This window comes from Neovison vison, chromosome 5 (assembly GCF_020171115.1).
Source record: "Neovison vison isolate M4711 chromosome 5, ASM_NN_V1, whole genome shotgun sequence".
Classification (NCBI taxonomy): Eukaryota; Metazoa; Chordata; class Mammalia; order Carnivora; family Mustelidae; genus Neogale; species Neogale vison.
Window position 1 is genome coordinate 67,673,170 of NC_058095.1, and position 19,835 is coordinate 67,693,004.

Here is a 19,835-nt window from a genome sequence, read left to right on the forward strand (position 1 = left end):
CAAAAATATATATGTTTTATAATACATAAAAACCATCCCAGTCCTAAACCCCAGCACCTGGGAGCATGACCTTATTTGGAAATACGGTCAAATATCTACAAATATGTAGATGTAACTAGCTAGGATAAGGTCATATTTGAGTAGGGTGTGCCCTTAATTCAATATGACTTGTGTCCTTATAAGAAGGGAAGCTTTGGATACACAGATATGCACTGAGGGAGAATGCCATGTGAAGAATCCCAAAGCCAGGGAAATACTTCAAGCTGGGAGAGAGGCCTGGAACAGATCCTTCCTTAATACCTTCTAAAGAAGCATGGCCTACCAACATTGTAGCCTATAGAACGGAGACTGTTAATTTCTGTTGTTTAAGCCACTAGGTTTGTGGTATCTTGTTTTAGCAGCCCTAGAAAACTAATACAAATCTTGTTAGAGGAAAGGAAACCAACCATAAGAACATGGGGAATTGGAAAAAAAATGTTTAAAATGTTGAAAAGGAACACACATTTGTGAACCCTGTGAAAAGAAAAACAAGCAAACAAACAAACTGAGCCCCAGGATTAACTCAGCTTTTCACCTGGGGCGTTCTGTATGGTGGGGGTATGGAGGAGATTCCAAGGAAAAGAGGGGAGTCTCACTGGTATGAAGAAAGAGAGATTGGAATGCAGAAAGACTGGAGTGATGAAAAAGTCATGGGTTCCAGAAAGAAGGAAGTCATGTAAAAAACAAGCTCTTAGAAATAGACACTGGAGTCCTCTTGATTCCTTCCTAAATATTAAGCAATGTGTGTATAAGAAAATGCCCCAGGTTCTAACAAAGAGTAAATGGAACTGAACCAGATGGTTCCCAAGACTCATACAAGGCTAGAAGTCATTTGAGTTACAACCAGCCAGAGTGAAGGGTTCTTTTTGATAAGTCTGGATATTCAATAGAGACCCAGTAAGGATCACGAATTAGTAGTGGCACTAAATTATCACTAAAATAAAGGTAAGTGAACAGATTCCCTAAACAAGTTGAAAAACTATTTTGCAAAGAATCAGAATTATCTACTAATATCTCACTGCCCATGTGACAGCCAATAATAAAAGTAAGATAGCATCCTACAAATTACTCAGCTAATCTAAAGGAAGGCAGTTAGAAAGGGAAGAAGGAACAGGTATGGGAAAAAGAAAATAGAACTAACAAGGTAGTGGACTTAAACTTAAACATTTCAACAATTACCTTAACAATTAACTATTAATATTCTATTTAAATAAAACACCTAATTATGTCAGTGAAAAATAAACTTTTAACATAAGAATGCAGATGATAATGTAGACTTTGTTAAAAGAAAAATTATGAAAAGGGCTATTTCATACACATACTAATCATAAAAGGTTGAATTTAATATGTTTTGACAATAGACAATATAAAGATAATAAATATAACAGAGAAAGAATACAATTCATAGTAACAAAATGATCGATTTATAAAGACATGGCAATCATAAAGTTGTCTGTATCTGATTAGAAAGCTTCAAAATACATGAAGCAAAAACATCTTGAAAAGAAGAAATTGACAAATTCAATTGGGAGAATTCAACACTCATCTGTCAATAATTAATAGAATAAGCAGATACAAAAATGGGTAGTAAAGAGACCTAAAAATCCATTCAACCTACTTGACCTGTTCGGCACTCAAACACAATGCCCAACAAATGCAGAATACCCAATGACGCAGGAAATACTCATTGAGATAAACCACACTGAAGTCCATAAAACAAGTCTCAAGACATTTTTTAAAGAGAGCATAGGGCCACCTTGGTGGCACCATCAATTAAGTGCCCAACTCTTGGTTTTGGCCCAGGTCGTGATCTCAGTGTCTTGCAATTGAGCCCTGAGTCAAGCTTTGTGCTCAGTGCAGAGTCAACTAGGACTTTCTCTTTCCCCTTCCCTTCCCACCTCCCCCACTCAAGTGTTCTCTTTTTCTAAAACAAACGAATCTTTTTAAAAAAATGGTTCAAAGTATTTTCTTTGACTGAAACAGAAGCTAGGAATTGGTAATAGGAAAATATATGGAAAAGTTCTTGGAATGTAAACCATGAATAAATTTTAAATAAACAATGAGTAACATAAGAAATTATATAGAAAATTAGAAAATATTTTGAATTGGATATAAAGGAAAGTATGACACTTAAATGTATGATTTGGGAAGGATTATGTCATGGAAATGGTGGAACAGGATGCCAAGCAGGATTTCATCACTGAAACAATCATTAGATTGGCAAAAAATTACAAGGTTAGCTTTTTGGCACTCTAGAATCTCATAAAAATTTACAGCAACAAGTTCTGGGATTCAAAATCAACATGTAAAAATCAGTTGTGTTTCTATACACTGGTGATGAAATATCTGAAAAAGAAATAGGAAAACAAGCCCTATATACAATAGCATTAAAAAGGATAAAGTATTTATGAGTAAACTTAACTAGGGAGGCAAAAGATATCTATGCTAAAAATTGCAAAACATTGATGAAAGAAATTAAATAAGACCTAAACAAATGGAAAGATGTTTTGTATTCATGGATTAAAAGGCTTAATATTCTTGCAATACCCAAAGTGAATCTACATGTTTAACACAATGCCTATTGACACTCCAGTTGCCTTTTTTTTTTTAACAGAAATTGGGAAAAAAATCTATTATTTATATGGAACCACAAAAGGCCAAATCAATCCTGAGAAAAACAAACCTGAAGGGATCACAACTGTAATTTCAAAATGTATTACAAAATGATTATACAAAGCACTACACTACTGGTGTAAAGACGAATAGTTTATGTAGCACCAGTTCTTATTTTATTTATCTTATGGTTTTATTCTTTCTTCTGATTCCGAATTTTATTTATTTGAGTCTTCTCTCTTTGTTCTCAGTCTCATTAAGTGTTCCTCAATTTTATCTCAATAGAGAGAATCAACAAAAACAAAGGTTACGTCTTTGAAAACATCAACAAAATTCACAAACTCATATCTACACTGACCAAGAAAAAAGAGAAGGCTTAAATTGCTAAAATCAAAATGAAAGTTATGACATTACTATAGACCTTAGAGAAATAAAGGCATATAGAAGAATACTATGAACAATTTAGATAACCTAGATGAAATGAATAATTTTCTAGAAACACACAAATTACCTAAACTGACACAGGATGAAATAGTAAATCTGAACATAAATATAACACAAAAAGAGATGAATCAGTGATAAAACAATCTCCAAACAGAAGAAAAATGAGGACCAGCTTCAAAGGTGAATTGGAAGATTCAATATTATTTAGATGTCAGTTTTATTCACAATTTGTCTATAGACTCAAAGAAATTTTAATCAAATTACAACAGGATTTTTTTTTGGAGAGTCATGAGCTGATTCAGAAATTTATATGGAAATTAGTTTTTCCCCAGTTTTATTAAAATATAATTAATACATAGCATTGTGTAAGTATAAGGTGTTGATTTGATACACAAAGTACTACAAAGTGATTACCACCACAAACCTCCTTGAAATCACATGATTAGTGTTTCTTTTTTTTTTTTTCTTTCCTTTTTATGGTTAGAACATTGAAGCTCTACTCTTCTCAACTTTCAAGAATATAAGACGTTGGGTGATGTCATGCATGCAGGCAAGATGGCCAAAGGGGAAGACATGGGCTGGTGGCGGAGCTGGCTGCAACAGAGCTATCAAGCAGTCAACAAGCAGTCCTCTGAAGCCTGGTAGTTCATGAAGAGACCTGACAGAGTTCACCAGGTGGAGCAGCATGACACAGCCTGCACCATTGAGGACATAGCCAGTGCGGTTAAGCAGAAGCTAGCTACTGAAGGTTCCTTGGGGGCAACAGGAAAAATGAAGAAGGGTTTGTCTGACTTCCTAGGGGTGATCTTGGACACCTTTGCTCCCTCACCAGACAAAACCATAGACTGCGATGTCATCACCCTGATGGGCACGCCTCTGGCACAGCTGAGCCCTATGATGGCATGAAAACTCACCTCTATAGCCTGCAGTCAGACCCAGCAGCCTACTGCAATGAACCAGATGGGCCCCTGGATTGTTTGATGCCTGGCTTTCCCAGTTCTGCCTGGAGGAGAAGAAGGGGGAGATCTCAGAGCTCCTTGTCCCAGAAGCTGTTTCCCATTCAGAATTCTGGCCTTGGTATTTCTATAAAGTCCATCAACTAGAGCAGGAGCAGGCCCGGAGGGATGCCCTGAAGCAACGGGCAGAACAGAGCATGTATGAAGAGCCTGGCTGGGAGGAGGAAGAAGAGGAGCTTGTGAGCATTTCAGTCACATCTCCAAAAGAGGCAGATTCCTGGGGCCAAAATTTCCACTATCCCGTGAAGGAGGACCTGGCCCCCTGAGCCCCTGTGAAGAGAATCCTGTGACTCCAGTTGAACCTCCTATAGAGGTAACCCCGTCAGAGAGCAGCGAGAGTGTCTCCCTGGTAACGCAGATCGCCAAACCTGCCACTGTAGCCGAGGCAACAGGGTTGCCCAAGAACCTGTCCCAAAAGCTTCTAGAGGCATCTTTGGAGGACAAGGGTCGGACTGTGGATGTGGGTGAGACTGGGCCCCTGCCCCCAGCTCCGTTGAAGCCCCACATCCCTGCTAGCAACCTCAGTGGCCTGGAGCCCAGGCCTCCAGCCAGAGAAGAGACTCTGAGGGAGGAGGTGCTCACAGACTTATGGGTGTTTGAGCTGAACTCTGACAGTGGGAAGTATACACCCTCTAACAATGGAAAGAAAGGCTCAAGCACAGACATCAGCGAGCACTGGGAAAAGGACTTTGACTTGTACATGACCGAAGAAGTGCAGATGGCACTCTCCAAAGTGGATGCTTCTGGGGAGGTGGAAGATGTAGAGTGGGAGGACTGGGAATGAGGGGAGCTGAGCATGAACCTCCCCCTCCCCCACCCACAGAACCTCCCACTCCCTTTCTCATCTCATCCCAGCCCTGGAAGATACTGACTGAGAATGTCTCCCCAATGATTTCTGTCAACCAGAACTCTGGGCACAGATTCTGTGTGGCTCCTTGCTGGTCCTTTGGGCCTCTGCTCACATCTGGGAAGGGGCTCACTAAATCCAAACCAGGAACTCTGACTTTTGCCAACCATAGGATGACTCAAGGGGGAGGAGACTTACCCCCTCACCAGAAGCACCTACATTTCTCTGCTGAACACCCACTGTTCTTAGGGACTCTTGCTGGGAAGTCCCAAGGGATAATTCTAGCCCTTCTACCTGTGTAGTTGGAAGCTAAGCACCAGTCTCCTGGAGGAAGTGGAGATAACACTCTGTCCACCCACAAGCAGGCAAGAAAGGCCATGCCACTGTCCTTGGCTAGACTGGGATGGCCAGCCCATTCTGGTTTCTAGCCCAGTGAGTAAGAGGCATTCCTCTCTGGGAAGCTTGCTTCTCTTAGGGAATCTCCCCCTCCCAGGCATTTTCCATTCCCAGAAAAGTTCCTCATGGTTCCAAATCTAGAGACCAAACCCTGAGTTCCCACCTCCTTTCTCTTGTCTGGCCCAGGCTGGTATGTCCCCATGCCTCTCCCAGGGCTGCTTCTTGTGGGATGCACCCAAGTCCTTAGCCCAGCTGTGCCACCAGCAAGAGTCTGCTCTTGCATTTCTTTCCCTCCCTCAAAAGGGAGGGGGTCACTTCGGGCCCTTCTGTGCATTACCTGGTGGGATACCTTGTCCAACCAGCTACCCACCTCCACCCCCTGTAGTTTAGGACACAAGTCAGCTACCAGCAGTAGAGAGCAGTGGTCGAAGCCGAGTACTTCCGACTCTGGTAAGCCCAGCTTCTCCCCCTCAGCCCTTCTGCTTCTTGAAGGGATATGCTGGGGGTGAACTTCTTGAGACTCTCATCAGGCTTCTGCAAAAGCTCTTCTTCCTGAAGACTGACCCAGTATTTGTGGCTCTCACCCTCCACTCTGGTAAAGCTGTTCCTCTCTTGGGAGAATGAGGGGCTGCAGGAATTCCTGGAGACCCTGGTGCTTCATGATGCTGCTCGGTGATTCTTGCACAGACTGGGGTATTTACCAGTGATTTAAAGGGATTGTGGTCGGGTGTGTTAAGAGAGTGGTGATCACTTCCACTTCAGACCTTCAGTGAGGGGGTGGGATGGAAAGAATGTTGAATCTTGTTGTTGTTTTTTTTTTTTTTTGATGGGATGGGGTTTTACTCTTTGTAATTATTTCTTTAGTTTAATTAACCTTTTGGTTGTTTGTGCAATATTATATATTTTAAATTATAAAAAAGAATATAACACATTATTATTAAATATAATCACCATGTTGTACATTAGGTCCACAGAACTTATTTGTCTTACAACTGGAAGTTTATACACTTCCACAGACACCTCCCAGTTTCTTTCATATCTAGCCTCTGGTAACCACATTCCACTCTCTGTTTCTATGAGTTCAGCTTTTTGTAAATTCCGCATATAAGGTGCATCATATAGTAATTGTTTTTCTCTGTCTGACTTATTTCACTTAGCATAATATCCTCTAGGTCCTTCCATGTTGTTGCAAATGGCAACTGACATTTTTTTCATGGCTAATAATGCTGATATATTAATATTGATAATACTATGATATATATTATCACTTATACAACATATATCATCACATATATTGATAAATTATTACCCATATTTCTATATTCTCCATTCATCCATTGATGGGCACGTACTTTCATACATATCTTGGCTATTGTGAATGTGGGAGTGTAAGTAACTACTCAAGATCCTGTTTTCATTTTCACGGGGTATACATCTGGAAGTGGGATTGTGGATCATAAGGTAGTTCTACTTTATTTTCTTGAGGACCTACTGTTTTTCATCGTGGCTGTATCTGTTTATCTTCCTACCAAAAACATACAGGTTTTTCTTCACATTTTCACCAACATTTATAATACTATTTTTTAATGATTGTCATTCTAACAGGAGGTGATATTGCATTGTGGTTTTGTTTTGCATTTCCATGATGATTAATGATGTTGATTACCTTTTTGTGTAATTTGTGTACTTGTTGACAAAAACTTACCTCCTTCCTCTCCTCCTCCTTCTTGTCCTGCTACTTCCTCCTCCTTCTCATCCTCCTTTTTTAAAAAGATTATGTTTATTTATTTAGAGAGAGGGAGAGAGATAGAGAGAGAGAGAGAGAGAGAGAGAGTGTGTGTGTGTGTGTGTGTGTGTGTGTGATCAGGGGGAGGGACATAGGAAGAGGGAGAGAGAGAATCCCAAAAAGACACCACACTGTGCATGGAGCCTGGTGCAGGATTTCATCCCATGATCCTCATATGGTGACTCAAGCCAAAATCAAGAGTCAAACACTTAATCAGCTGAGCCACCCAGATGACCCGCCATTTTCTCCTAAGAGGGACATGGTTTCACATTTTATGTCTTTAATCTATTTTATGTTAATCTTTGTGCATGTTGTACAGTTTGGTTCTGCACATGGTTATCCAGTTTTTACCCCACTTATAAGAAGAGATTGTCATTTCCCCATTGAGTATTCTTGGCACCCCTTGTCAAATGTTAATTGACCACGTATATGAGAGATTATTTTAGGACTTTCTTTTCTGTTCCATTAGTCTATGTGTTTATGCCAGTATGGTACTTTTTTGATAACTATAGCTTTGTAGTATAGTTTGACATAAGGAAGTGATACTTCCAGCTTTTTTCTTGCTCAATATTTCTTTAGCTACTTAGGGTCTTTTGTGTTTCCATAAAATTTTAGGATTTGTTTTTCTATATCTGTAAAAAATGCCATTGGACTTTTAATAGAGATTGCATCACATCTGTAGATTGTTTTCAGTAGTGTGGACATTTTAACAATATTGGTTCTTCCAATCCATGGACATGGAATTACTTTCCATTTGTGTCTTCTTTAATTTCTTTTGCCAAAGTCGTATAGTTTTCTGTGTACAGATCTTTGACCTCCTTCATTAAATTCATATAGAAATTTAAAACAATTTGAAAAAGGAAATAGTTCCAGAACAAACCATCTGACTTTGTGATATAGTATAAGCCTATATTATACTAAACAAGTATAATATTTGAAAGTCAGATATATAGGTCAGGGGCAGAGGTTACAGAGTTCAGATGTGGATTTATGTATATTTTGCAAACTGAATTTGCAAAAGGAAGCAAGGCAATTCAAAGAGAAAAGATTGTTTTTTTCTGCAAATTAAATTGAAATAATTAAATTTTTATAAGGAGCAAAATGAGCCTCAATCTTTACCTTACATCACACACACACACACACACACACACACACGCACACACATACCCCCATGGGAACAATGAGTTGAATGCTCAGTTAGGCTAAAATTTTTTGGAGGGATATAAAGAGTATATAAAAAAGGGAAAAAGATAATATGTAATTGTATTAACAAGACATAATTAAGAAGTATCCTTCAAGATTTTCCATTAGGACTATGAAAAGGCAAGCCCCAAATGAGCCAAAAAAATTATATATAAATGATATAGAAACAGAGATCTCCCAGAATGTTTTCCCAGTATATATAAAGAACTCTACAATCTCAAAAAAAGGCATACAATCTAACTTTTAAAATGGGTAAATTTTTGAACAGGTACTTTACATAAAATAATATATAAGTGGCCACTAAGCCCAAGATGCTCAACATCATTAGTCATCATGGGAACACAAAGTTACAGTACACATCCACTTCAGTTTTTAATTTGGGTTATTAGAATTTGAAAGACTGAAAATAACAAGAATTGTCATGGATGTGGACTGAAATGATCTTGTATTGCTGGTGGGAATGTAAAATGGCATATCCACACTGAGGACATTTTGGCAGTGTCTCTTAAATTTCAGTCTATGCTTACCATGTGACCTAATCATTGTGATTGTGAACATCCAAGAAAAATGGAAACAGCTGTTCACATGAAGACACACAGATGTTCCTAGCAATTCTGTTCATTACAGCCCCAAACTGAAAGTAGTACAGCTCTCTACCAATGGTGCATCCATACACTGGACCACTAACAGCAAAAAGAAGGAACAAACTACTGTTATATCCAACAATATGGATGAATCTCCACATTATGCTACGCAAAAGAAGCTGGGAGAAAAGAGTATGTAAAACTATGCAGATCCACGTATATGAAGCTCTAGTTAAAACCACATTAATTCACATTGACAGGAAGTAGGTCTTGGGTTGTCTGGGGCCAATGATGGGGTAAGGACTGGCTGCACAGGTAAAGGAGGAAATATTTTGGGGTTATGGAGATGTTTGATATGCTTGTGGTGGCAGTCGAATAACTATTTACATTAGTCAAAACTCAAATAGGTATTGTCTTCCAAAGCAGTTTTGGGGGTCATTTTACCTACATTTGTCATTGGTAACAATTATCTATTATATACATTTTCTGTGCATTTGAGGTTCTTAATTCATGTTCTCCACATGGGCTCTAAGAGATTCATGGACCCCATAATATTATATGCTAAATTTTATATGTATGAGCATATAAATCTTTGGTTTCTTTAAGTACCATCTGAACTCCAAAAAATTTAAAAACTCATCTATAGTAGAATTTGAAACTTACTCCTCCTATTTAATTCTGGCTTCTTATTTTATGTTTATGTGTGCATTACTAGGCAAGTCCTTGTTGATACCTTAGAGACTAGTAGTAACAAACTCATCTCGCTTAATCTAACAAATGCCTTTTACTAGCACTCTTGATATACTTGTATGTATAAATAAGAATTGTGAACAATGTAGGAAAAAAAGTCATAATTGATTGTTCCAGAAGAGTTGTGTAATATGCAACAAAGTGTTTTTACTCTCAGGACCTCATTTCTCATTTGACTACCTCCAAATCATCTTCAAAGACTTGTGAATCTATCTTTCCTTTTTCACTTTCATAACATGTAAGGTAAAACATTCACAGAATAGAATATACATGATTGGCTCCTATATTGAGTATCATTCTACTTAGCAACTGTTACTCCTTCTTCTTTTAATGAACCGTCTTTATCTCCGGATTCACAAAACACCAGATGTATTATCTATGATTACCTCATTATTGGTAACTGTGGAGTGGGTACTCTAACACACATGTCCATGAAATGATTAAAACTTTCCACGTGGGAGTCACAGTAAAATTTATATGTGAAATGATGAAAATGATAAAAAGCTTTTAGTTTCTCTTTTGACTTTTATCTATTTTCTTCCTATTTTCTGATAGATTAATGCCCCCATTTTTAGCACACATGCTTATATTATATGAAGTTAAGATACTATTCAACATTTCAAATTTTCAAGAAATATCAGGAAATGCATTTGCATTTATTGACCTCTTCTCTAATGATATAACACATTCCAATTATAAATGAGGAGAACCATTTTTATTTTGTGGGGAGGGGAATGGACACACATTTTCATTATCTGTAGAAATTTTTGTTGCTATTTTTACAGAAATATGACATTTGCATTTCATTCTAAATGAAGATTGATTGACTGATTGAAGAACCAATAGTTTAAGACAGGACTGATATTTTAAGTAATGCCCTGGCAAAGGCAGTTTCCCTGGAGGGTCAGGTGTCCATCTACTCTAGGGAGTAGATGGACATTTAATGGAGAGATTGCAGCATCTCTTGAAGAAAAAAGGCCAAAGCACTTTACAAATAAACTGAAAGGAAGAGTGGCAGAATTAAGGAATGAATAAGGTTTTCTTTCTTTGTATGCTTCTTGTATGTATGTATGTATGTATGTATGTTTGTTTGTATGTATGTTTCTTTCTGTTGTATGCTTTGAGACATACTAGGCTAGAACAGAGAAAATAAAAGGTCAAATTTTAACATACCTCCTGCAGAACTGATCCTGCATCCAGAGTTTCAGTAACTGTCAGTGACAGAAAGGTATCTTCTGATTCGAGGAACAAGTGGTTAGCCCACAGCACATTCTATATGAAATATGACTGAACACTCTCCTTCTCCTTTTTCCAATTCTGTGTTTGTGGGGAATTTTTTTTTTTGGAAATTTTTATTAGTATTTTAGGAATACTGTTATTGAGAAGGTGTAGCTTCAGGTGAATTATGGCTAATGATTTGAATACACATCCTGTCCATGAACATATTAGTGGAGTTAGTGGAGTGGCTTGTAAGGTTTTATCTCTTGTGAATTTGGTCCACATGAATCAGCCTCTTCCAGGCTTTAAGGCATCCGTCACCTTTGAGACACCAATACAATTGAGGGGACTTATTAAAAAGCAACTAGGCAGTGTTTTGGCTACCTCTCCTTGCTCCCCATCTTCTACCTAATGGCCCTTTACTCAATCCTCTGTAGTAAGTTAACAATCTCTGACCCAAGAAAATATTTAGCTGAGGTTTGAAATGTATATGTGGCCATTTTCAACTATGGTTTATTTTGTTCTGTTTAACAAAGAAAAAAATCTTTTATGAATGCTTCTAAAAAGTGTATTTCCCAGGAAAGTAGAAATTGCATGAGCCATTCTTGCTGTTTAGATAGATGAGATCATATTTATGCTTTTAGAATGTGTATTATTTTCCCAGATGTCCAAAAAATATATGTTTTAAAGACATTTGATTAGCATTACTTCTTTAGTCAATCACTAGGGGGAAAGGGACCCAATTTTTGAGATAAAAATAATGTACTATAGAAATATATTTCTTTGAATAAGACCTGTAGTTCAGTGTTTCAACAGAACATAGATTTTTATTTTCTTTTTAATGTCTGAGTTATACTCTTGGAAAAGGAATTTATACTGGAAATGCTGACACAACTGTAGCTTCTGTATGATAGGGTGAACTCGATGCTATAATAATTAAGCAATTAGGCATGACAGAGAGTGTGAATTTCCTGAGATAATCACACCCCTGGGGCATTGCAAGTCATGATCCAAAGATAAGTGTTTTTAATCTCCCAAGGGTGTGATTGTCAGATGATAACCACACCCTTGGAGAAGACTTAAGATGCATAAAAAATCTTTACTATAAGAAAAAAAATGATTATGCTGCTCTATGCAGATGAAGCTGGCCATGGAGACTGCTATGTGTTTGCCACAAATTAATTAAGACTTGCAAAATGTACACCACTTTAATGGTATGGGGCATCAATCCCAGGGACTGTTTTTTTTTTTTTTCTAATTATTGTTGAAATATAGAAATGAGAGAAGCATTCTCCACTTCTCCACTTCAGAAGGAGATGAGTGATTGATTAAGTGAGTCATAAAGATCATATTACCAAGCCTTTTTACTGATTAGTTCTTATAGAGCATATCCTAAGATATGTATTCTAAGACAGAGTCTCTTATTACCTAAATTATTCACTTTGAAGTAATTTGGTCACTTTAGAATAATCAATGGCTTCATATAGGAGCATTTTGTATCTTAGCATCCATTCATCATTTATTCATTTATTTCATTCCAATACTTAGTAAGTACACATGAAGCAACTATGCTGTAGATAAAAAGGAGCTAAAAACCCATGTCCTGATAATGGAATACAGACAGATAAATAATTGTACTACAGAGAAAAAAATGTCATCATGATGGTGTCAAAAATATGTTAAGAGAGGGAAAGGAAAGTGAGTAATCTCATCTGGGAGTGTAAGAAGGCTCCCTACAAAGAAAATACTTATTATGAATAAAAAATATATATAGTAACTACTACTTGCTGGGCATTTACTGTGTGTTGGGCATTATGCTTAGCATTTTTTAATATCTTATTTTAATCCTTACAACAGCTCTGTTGAGGCAAATGGTATTTTTCTTGTGTTACAGATACAGAAACCAATACTCAAAGTGGTTATATGCCAAACTCAAGGTCAGATAGCTAGTCAAATACATGCTGAAACTAGAATAACAGGGTTGTCTTCAGAACATGTACTCTTTACCAGTAGACTCTATGGCCAAATATAACTGCATTCTCTGTTGGAGTCCCATGTGAGGTGAAGCATTCTAGGAAGAGGGAAGTCAGCACTGAAAGTGGGGAGACTAATAAGGGCACAACATTCCTTGGTCACTCTCTGCAGCTGGAGTTAATGGTGCCTGGGTGTTCAGAGTGATAGGAAAAGAGGCTGGAAACTTTGCATTAAATTTGGCCCAAGTTGCAGAGGTTTCAGTGCTTTGCTAAGCAGTTTGCAAGATTGTCCTGAAGGAATCTGCCTCATTGATTTCAAGGTCAGGCAAACTAGTCCACAAACTGAGGATTCCTTCTCACTTTCATCTACCAAGGTCAGAAACACTTCTAGGAATCCATATGATGGTAACTATCATTAAAAAAGAAGCATGAGTCAGACAGGTCCAGTATTTGCCCTCTTTAGAAATAGTTGCTAACTGTGATCTTGCAGAGCTCATGTTGGGCATCTTCAAATTTTTCAAAGGAGGTAAAGACAATGGGAAACAAAATTAATTTTGATTTGAAAACTAAACATAAGTTGAATTGGACATTCAGGATGTAATAGTGGCTGCTCTAGAATCCAACTATAATAGAAACTCTGTGAGAGGTGGGCTCATAGCCATGCCAAATACTACAGAAAAAAGCATAGGAAGAATGTATAAATAAGAAATGTATAAATGTATAAACAAGAATATATAAATAAGAAATACCTGGTGTTATAAAGTAGGAAAGTCTCTGAGAGATAGAAAGCAGTACAGCACAAGGGATCTGACTTTGAGGAATTTGAAATCTGGGTGAGAGACAAAACATGAACAGATTTCTGCCAAAATGTCAGGAAAATTAGAATTGAATATTATTAACTATTCCCTGGAGTTTAGATGGAAAACTATAGGCTAGTTTTTGTTGTTGTTGTTGTTGTTGAGTAGGGAAAATTTGATAGTAAATGCAAGAAGAATCTTTTAGTTGATGTCTAAAATGGGTCTTCACTTACAATAACTAGGATATAGCATGGTATGTTGAGTCAGTCCAGCATGCTTTTTGAATTCTGCAAATCTTACCCGTGTAATCTCCTGCCATTTCTTTGAGTCTTGAATTTCATTGTCTGTCTTGTAAAATATAGTCAATAGTTGCCAAATCACAAAGTGTCTGAGAGTGTATGAAATGGTGTGTATATCCCAGCTTTGAGGCCAGCACCAGAGAAGCCATCATTAAATCATAGCTCTCGTGATGATGGTCACGACACTATGTGACAGTTACTATGCTAGACACTAGGGATTTGAAGATGAATGAAGAATAAGTCAGTCCTTTGAATTTGCTGATGGTTGCTGATTGTTGCTAGTTCTTGGATGCTTTAACAGTCTTTCTTGTTCTGCGTATGTCTCTGTAAACCATCTCTTTGGTAATTGTTTCAATACTTTAAGACTTCCATTCCATGGTGGGACTCTGATGGAATTTATGGTTTAATATAAAAATGTCTCTTAAAACTTACATATAAAATACTGTTCTCAATAGGTTATGTTTGATTAAAGCCCCCCTTTAGGATGCTATGTGATACTTATCCTGGAGAGTTTTTCTCCCTGTAGACATATATGGACCTCAGTGGATTCACCATTCCTCGAACTGTCAGATTACACAGGTGGACCCACATGAGACAAATTTATGTGGTTCTCCCAGGGGAGTTCAAAGACTGCCTTCATCTTTGTTTGTTTGTTTGTTTGGTGTTTTTTTGGGAGGGCGGGGTTAAGAGAGCCTGAGAGGCAGGGGAGTTGTGGGGGTAGAAGATGGGGCAGAGGGAGAGGGAAAGAAAGAATCTTAAGCTCCCTGACTCAGGGCTTCATCTCAACACACTGAGAGCATGACCTGAGGTAAAATCAAGAGTCAGACACTTATTAACTCACTGTACCACCCAGGTTCCTCAAAGACTACCTTCATCTTAATAGAAGCAACCTCCGGGACATGTTTTGGTTCTCCAGGGAGGCCATCTTCTCCATCTGTGGAAACAGAGCTAAAATTTTGAAATACGGATCTTTCATTCAGTTAACAACTCTACCATTGCCCTCATGACAGATTCCTGAAAACATCAACACTTACTCTGATGAATTCTGCCCATGATTATTCTCTATTATTTGTATGTTTGCTACACATATTTCTTGATATTGCTATCATTAAGCTTCCCAGAAAGGAAGATATGGCAAAGCCAAATAACAAAGTTAGAACATGAGATTCCTGAAGAGTAACATTCCAGAAGCTCCAGAAAACTTACTTATTTCAGCTTCTGGAATTCTCATGTAGTCACTGGTTATCATTTTAAGAAGCAAATTTTTGGAAAGAAAATGTAGAGCATTGGAAAACCATGAGCAGGTTAATTAGCCAGGCTGAAATATGGTTTGTTCGTATGTAAAATGAAAATACCACTTAATTTACAGTGTTGCTGATAAAGTAGAAACAAAATCAGGGAAAGGATATATTCACATGTTGGCACAGACCTGTCCAGCAGTTTCTAACCTTTTATGACCATAATTACAATTGCTTAACCTTTCCTGAGGTTTCTGCTTAGATGTATTCCAAACTGGAGCTGTTTCAGTAATGCACTTGGTGAAGGGAGGAAGGATTGTTTCAATGAAAACCAGCTGTCATCCTTACATGAGCCCATGGAATATATCACTCACTATTTTAAGCCCTTATTTTTATTGTCTCTTCTACTGATAAAAAGTTTTTGAGATAGGTTATGTTATTCCCATGTTAGATATAAGGAAACTGGCACAAAGAACACTTTCTGTGTTCACATGGCTAGTAAGAATAGGGGTAGGATCTGAGTCCAAGCAGTCTGACTCCAGAGCCTGAGTTCTTCACCAAGAGGCTTCTCACTTTCCAAGAATGTGGAGGTCCTCTGGAAGCTGGAGTTGACAATATTGCCTAAGAACAGTAGATCCTGAAGTCAAAATTACTAAGTTCAAAAATATGGCTACTTAAAATCATTTCTGGAATAAGACAGATTAAAATATTAATTATAACTTAATATCTTTACCTGGGTAAATACACATCATTAAGTTATAGGTTTTTTTTTTAATATCTGTTTATTGATTTGAGAGAGAGAGAGAACAGGAGCAAGGGGAGGGGCAGAGGGGCAGTGGGAGAAAGAGAGGATCTCAAACAGACACCCTAATGAGTTCAAAGCCCTAATGGAACTCCATCTCTAGACCCTAAGATTAGGACCTGAGCCAAAACCAGGAGTCAGACACTTAAAGGACTGGACTGTGCCACCCAGGCATCCCTAAGTTGTATTTCTTAAGTGCATCTTCAGTGCAAAACACATGATAGGAAAAACTGTTTCTTTTTTCAGAAATGATTTTAGGAAAACCTTTAGGAAAAGTATATATTCAAAAGAATTTAAATTTTCTTCAATTTTTTAAATTAAAGATGAGATTTTTCTCACTTATTTCAGGTCAAGGAATTGTGTGATTAGAAGCTGTAAAAGGACAAATGATTCTGGGGAAGATTATGGAATCTGACTTTACATAATCTTTCAATCTATTGCCTTTTTCATTTGCCTAGACCAGATAAAACATAAGTGTAATGTTATGTAAGCTTTCAGACTCAGAAATAAAGTAGTAATTTAAAAGAGAATTAAGAGATTCTGAAAAACTTAGAGTTAAATGTCTTGTAGCTATTTTCTCTCAATAGCTATAAGGACACAAGTAAATTTTGTTTTGTTTTTACTTTAAAAGTCAGTGTATAAAAGTAGACAATGTTAAACACTGAATATAGGTTAAGTGAATAAAAGTTAATCTTGTAAAGGGAATACTTTTAGGATATTTAAACAGTATAAATTTATTGAATATGAATTAGTAATTTCCTGGAGCTAAGGGGAAAGGATTCTGGGAAGTAACTGCTAATGGGAATAGAATTTCTTTTTGGAGTAATGAAAATGTTCTGCAATTAGATAATTCATAGTGACTGTTGGACAACATTTTGACACCTAAAAAACAAAAGAAAACACTGAATTGTACACTTCAAAAGGGTAAATACTATGTAAAGATTTGTGAATTATATATAAACTTTTAAATAATGCTAAAAAAGTCAATTATCATAGAATCCTCAGATGTGAAATGTAGGCCTGGTCACAGGAATAGAATTTTGGAGCTGGAATCAATAAAGGAAACTTACCACACACACACACACACACACACACACACACACACAGTTCATGAAGCTCAGTAAACTGGAAGAACACAATTAATCTGGGGCTACTCATGATTTAAGGGCAATCTATTCAGAATGACCACATTTTCCAAAACACAACAAAAATACTCCAGGGGATGAATCAAATCCCTGACAACACCATTCATGGTAAAACCCTCAGCGAACTAGGAATAGTGGGGAACTTTCTTGACTTGATAAAGACTAGCTACTACTATGCTAACATCATATTTAATGATGAGAAACTGTAAGCTTTCCCACTAAGATCGGATAAAAGGCAAGGATGTACCCTCTCACCACTCCTTGTTAGCATTGTACTGGAAGTCCTTGCAAATGCAATTCAGTAAGAAAAGGAAATAAAAGATACACAAATTGGTAAGAAAGATAAAACTGTGTTTGTTCACAGATTACATGATTGTCTATCTGGAAAATCTGAAAGAACAGGAAAAAAACCTGGAACTTATAAAAAGCAGTTTTAACAATGTTGTAGGATACAAAGTTAATACACAAATATCAATTGCTTTCTTCTATACTAGCAATGACCAAATGAAATTTGAAATGAAAAACAATACCATTGGGGTGCCTGGGTGGCTCAGTCACTTAACTGTCCGAGTTGATCTCAGCTCAGGTCTTGATCTCAGGGTTGTGAGTTCAAGCCCCACACTGGGCCCCATGGTGGGTGTGGAGCTTACCTAATAAGAAAAAACAAAAAGCTACAACAACCCCTCCATACCATTTATATTAGTCCTCCCCAGAGTGGAGTACATAGGTATAAGCCTAACAAGAGATAGAGAGGATTTTAAGAGGGACACTACAACACTTTGGTGAAGGAAACCAAAAAAGAACAAAATAAATAGAGAGATAGTCCATGTCTCAATATTGTCAGGATCCTGGTTCTCCCCCATCTGATCTGTAGAATCAGTGGCATCCCAATCAGAATACCCAGTTAATTTACAGATATCAACAAATGCATTAAAGTAATGGGGAGAGGCAAAAGACCCAGATGGGGTAATATAATATCGAAGAACAGAGTTGGAGGGCTGCCACTGCATGACTTCAGGACTTGCTGTAAAGCTACAGTATTGAGACTGTTGTATTGACTTGGGAGTAGACAAATGGGTCAGTGGAACAGAATAGGAAACCCAGACACAGACCCCTGTCAGTATTGTAAGGAGCAAAGGCAATATAACGGAGCAAAGATGGTCTTTTTAATAAGTGGTAGTGAGACAACTGGGCAGCCAGAAGCAACAAAAAATATGAAACTAGACACAGACCTTACAGTCTTCACAAAAATTAATTCAAATTGGACCAAAGATCTAAATGCAAATGCAAAACTGTTAAACTCCTAGTAGGTAATAGAAGAGAAAACATATATAACCCTGGGTCTGGTGATGCCTTTTAGGATATACTGTCCATGATGCGATCCATGAAAGAAATGATTGACAAGCTGGAATTGATTCCAAGTAAAACTTATGCTCTGGGAAAGATGGTCAAGAGAATAGAAGACAAGCCATGAATTGGGAAAATATATTTGCAAAAGACACATTTGATAAAGGGCTCTTATCCAAAATATACAAAGAAGTCTTAGAACTCAACAATAGGAAACAAATAACCTAACTGAAAAATGGGCCAAAGACCTAAACGGACCTTTCAATAAAGAAGGCATACAGAGGGTAAGTAAACATAGGAGAAGACACCACATGCCATACGTTGTCAGGGAAATGCAAACTACAATGACGAGATGCCACCACACACTTGTGAGACTGGCCCTGATCCAGGGCATTGATCACAGCAGAGGCAGGCGAGGAGGAGGAGAAACAGGATTGTTAATTTCTGGGGAATACAAAATAGCACAGCCTCTTTGGAAGAGTTTGCTGGTTTCTTAAAAAAAAAAAAAACAAATGCTATTATCATACTTCTTAGCCTTTACTCACCAAAATAGAGGACTTACATCCACACAGAAACTTATGTGCGGATATCTATGGCGGCTGTATTCGTGATTGACAAAACGTGGAAGCAACTGACATGTGCTTCAATAGGTTAATAGAAAAATAAAGTCTGACCCATCCAGGCAATGGGCTATTATCCAGCAATAAAAAGAAACGAGCTCTTAAGCCATGAAAAGACATAGAGAATCTTTTTTTTTAAATGATTTTATTTATTTACTTGACAGAGATAACAAATAGGCAGAGAGGCGGGCAGAGAGAGAGGAAGGGAAGTAGGCTCCCTGCTGAGTAGAGAGCCTGGTGCAGGACTCAATCCCAGCACCCTGGGATCATGACCTGAGATGAAGGCAGAGGCTTTAACCTACTGAGCCACCCAGGTGCCCCGACATAGAGAATCTTTAAGTGCCAATGACTGAGTAGAAGAAGCCAGTTGGAAAAAGCCACGTGCTATACAGTCCCAAACATAGAACATTCTGGAAGAGGCAAGTGGTTGCCTTCTCTGGAGTAGAGAAGGGGAGAGGAATAGAGAGGGCACAGGGGATTTCCCAGCCAGTGAAGCTGTCCCATATGCTACCACAATGCTGGACACAGTCATGACACATCTGTTCCAACCCAAAGACAGCACAGCAGCAAGAATCAGCCCAAAGAGAGGCCATACACTTTGGAGGATTGTGCTGTCAGTGTAAGTTTGTCTGTTGCAACAAATGCCCCACTCTGGAGAGTGATGTTGATAACGGGGAGGCTGTGCATGGGTGGATACAGGGGGTAGATGGCAAATCTC

The 19,835-nt window shown here is 37.8% G+C and overlaps 1 pseudogene; it reads left to right on the forward strand.

Moving 5' to 3' along the window:
* Positions 1–3,651: 3,651 nt before the first annotated feature.
* Positions 3,652–4,897, forward strand: LOC122906833 (annotated as a pseudogene).
* The last annotated feature ends 14,938 nt before the right edge of the window (positions 4,898–19,835 follow it).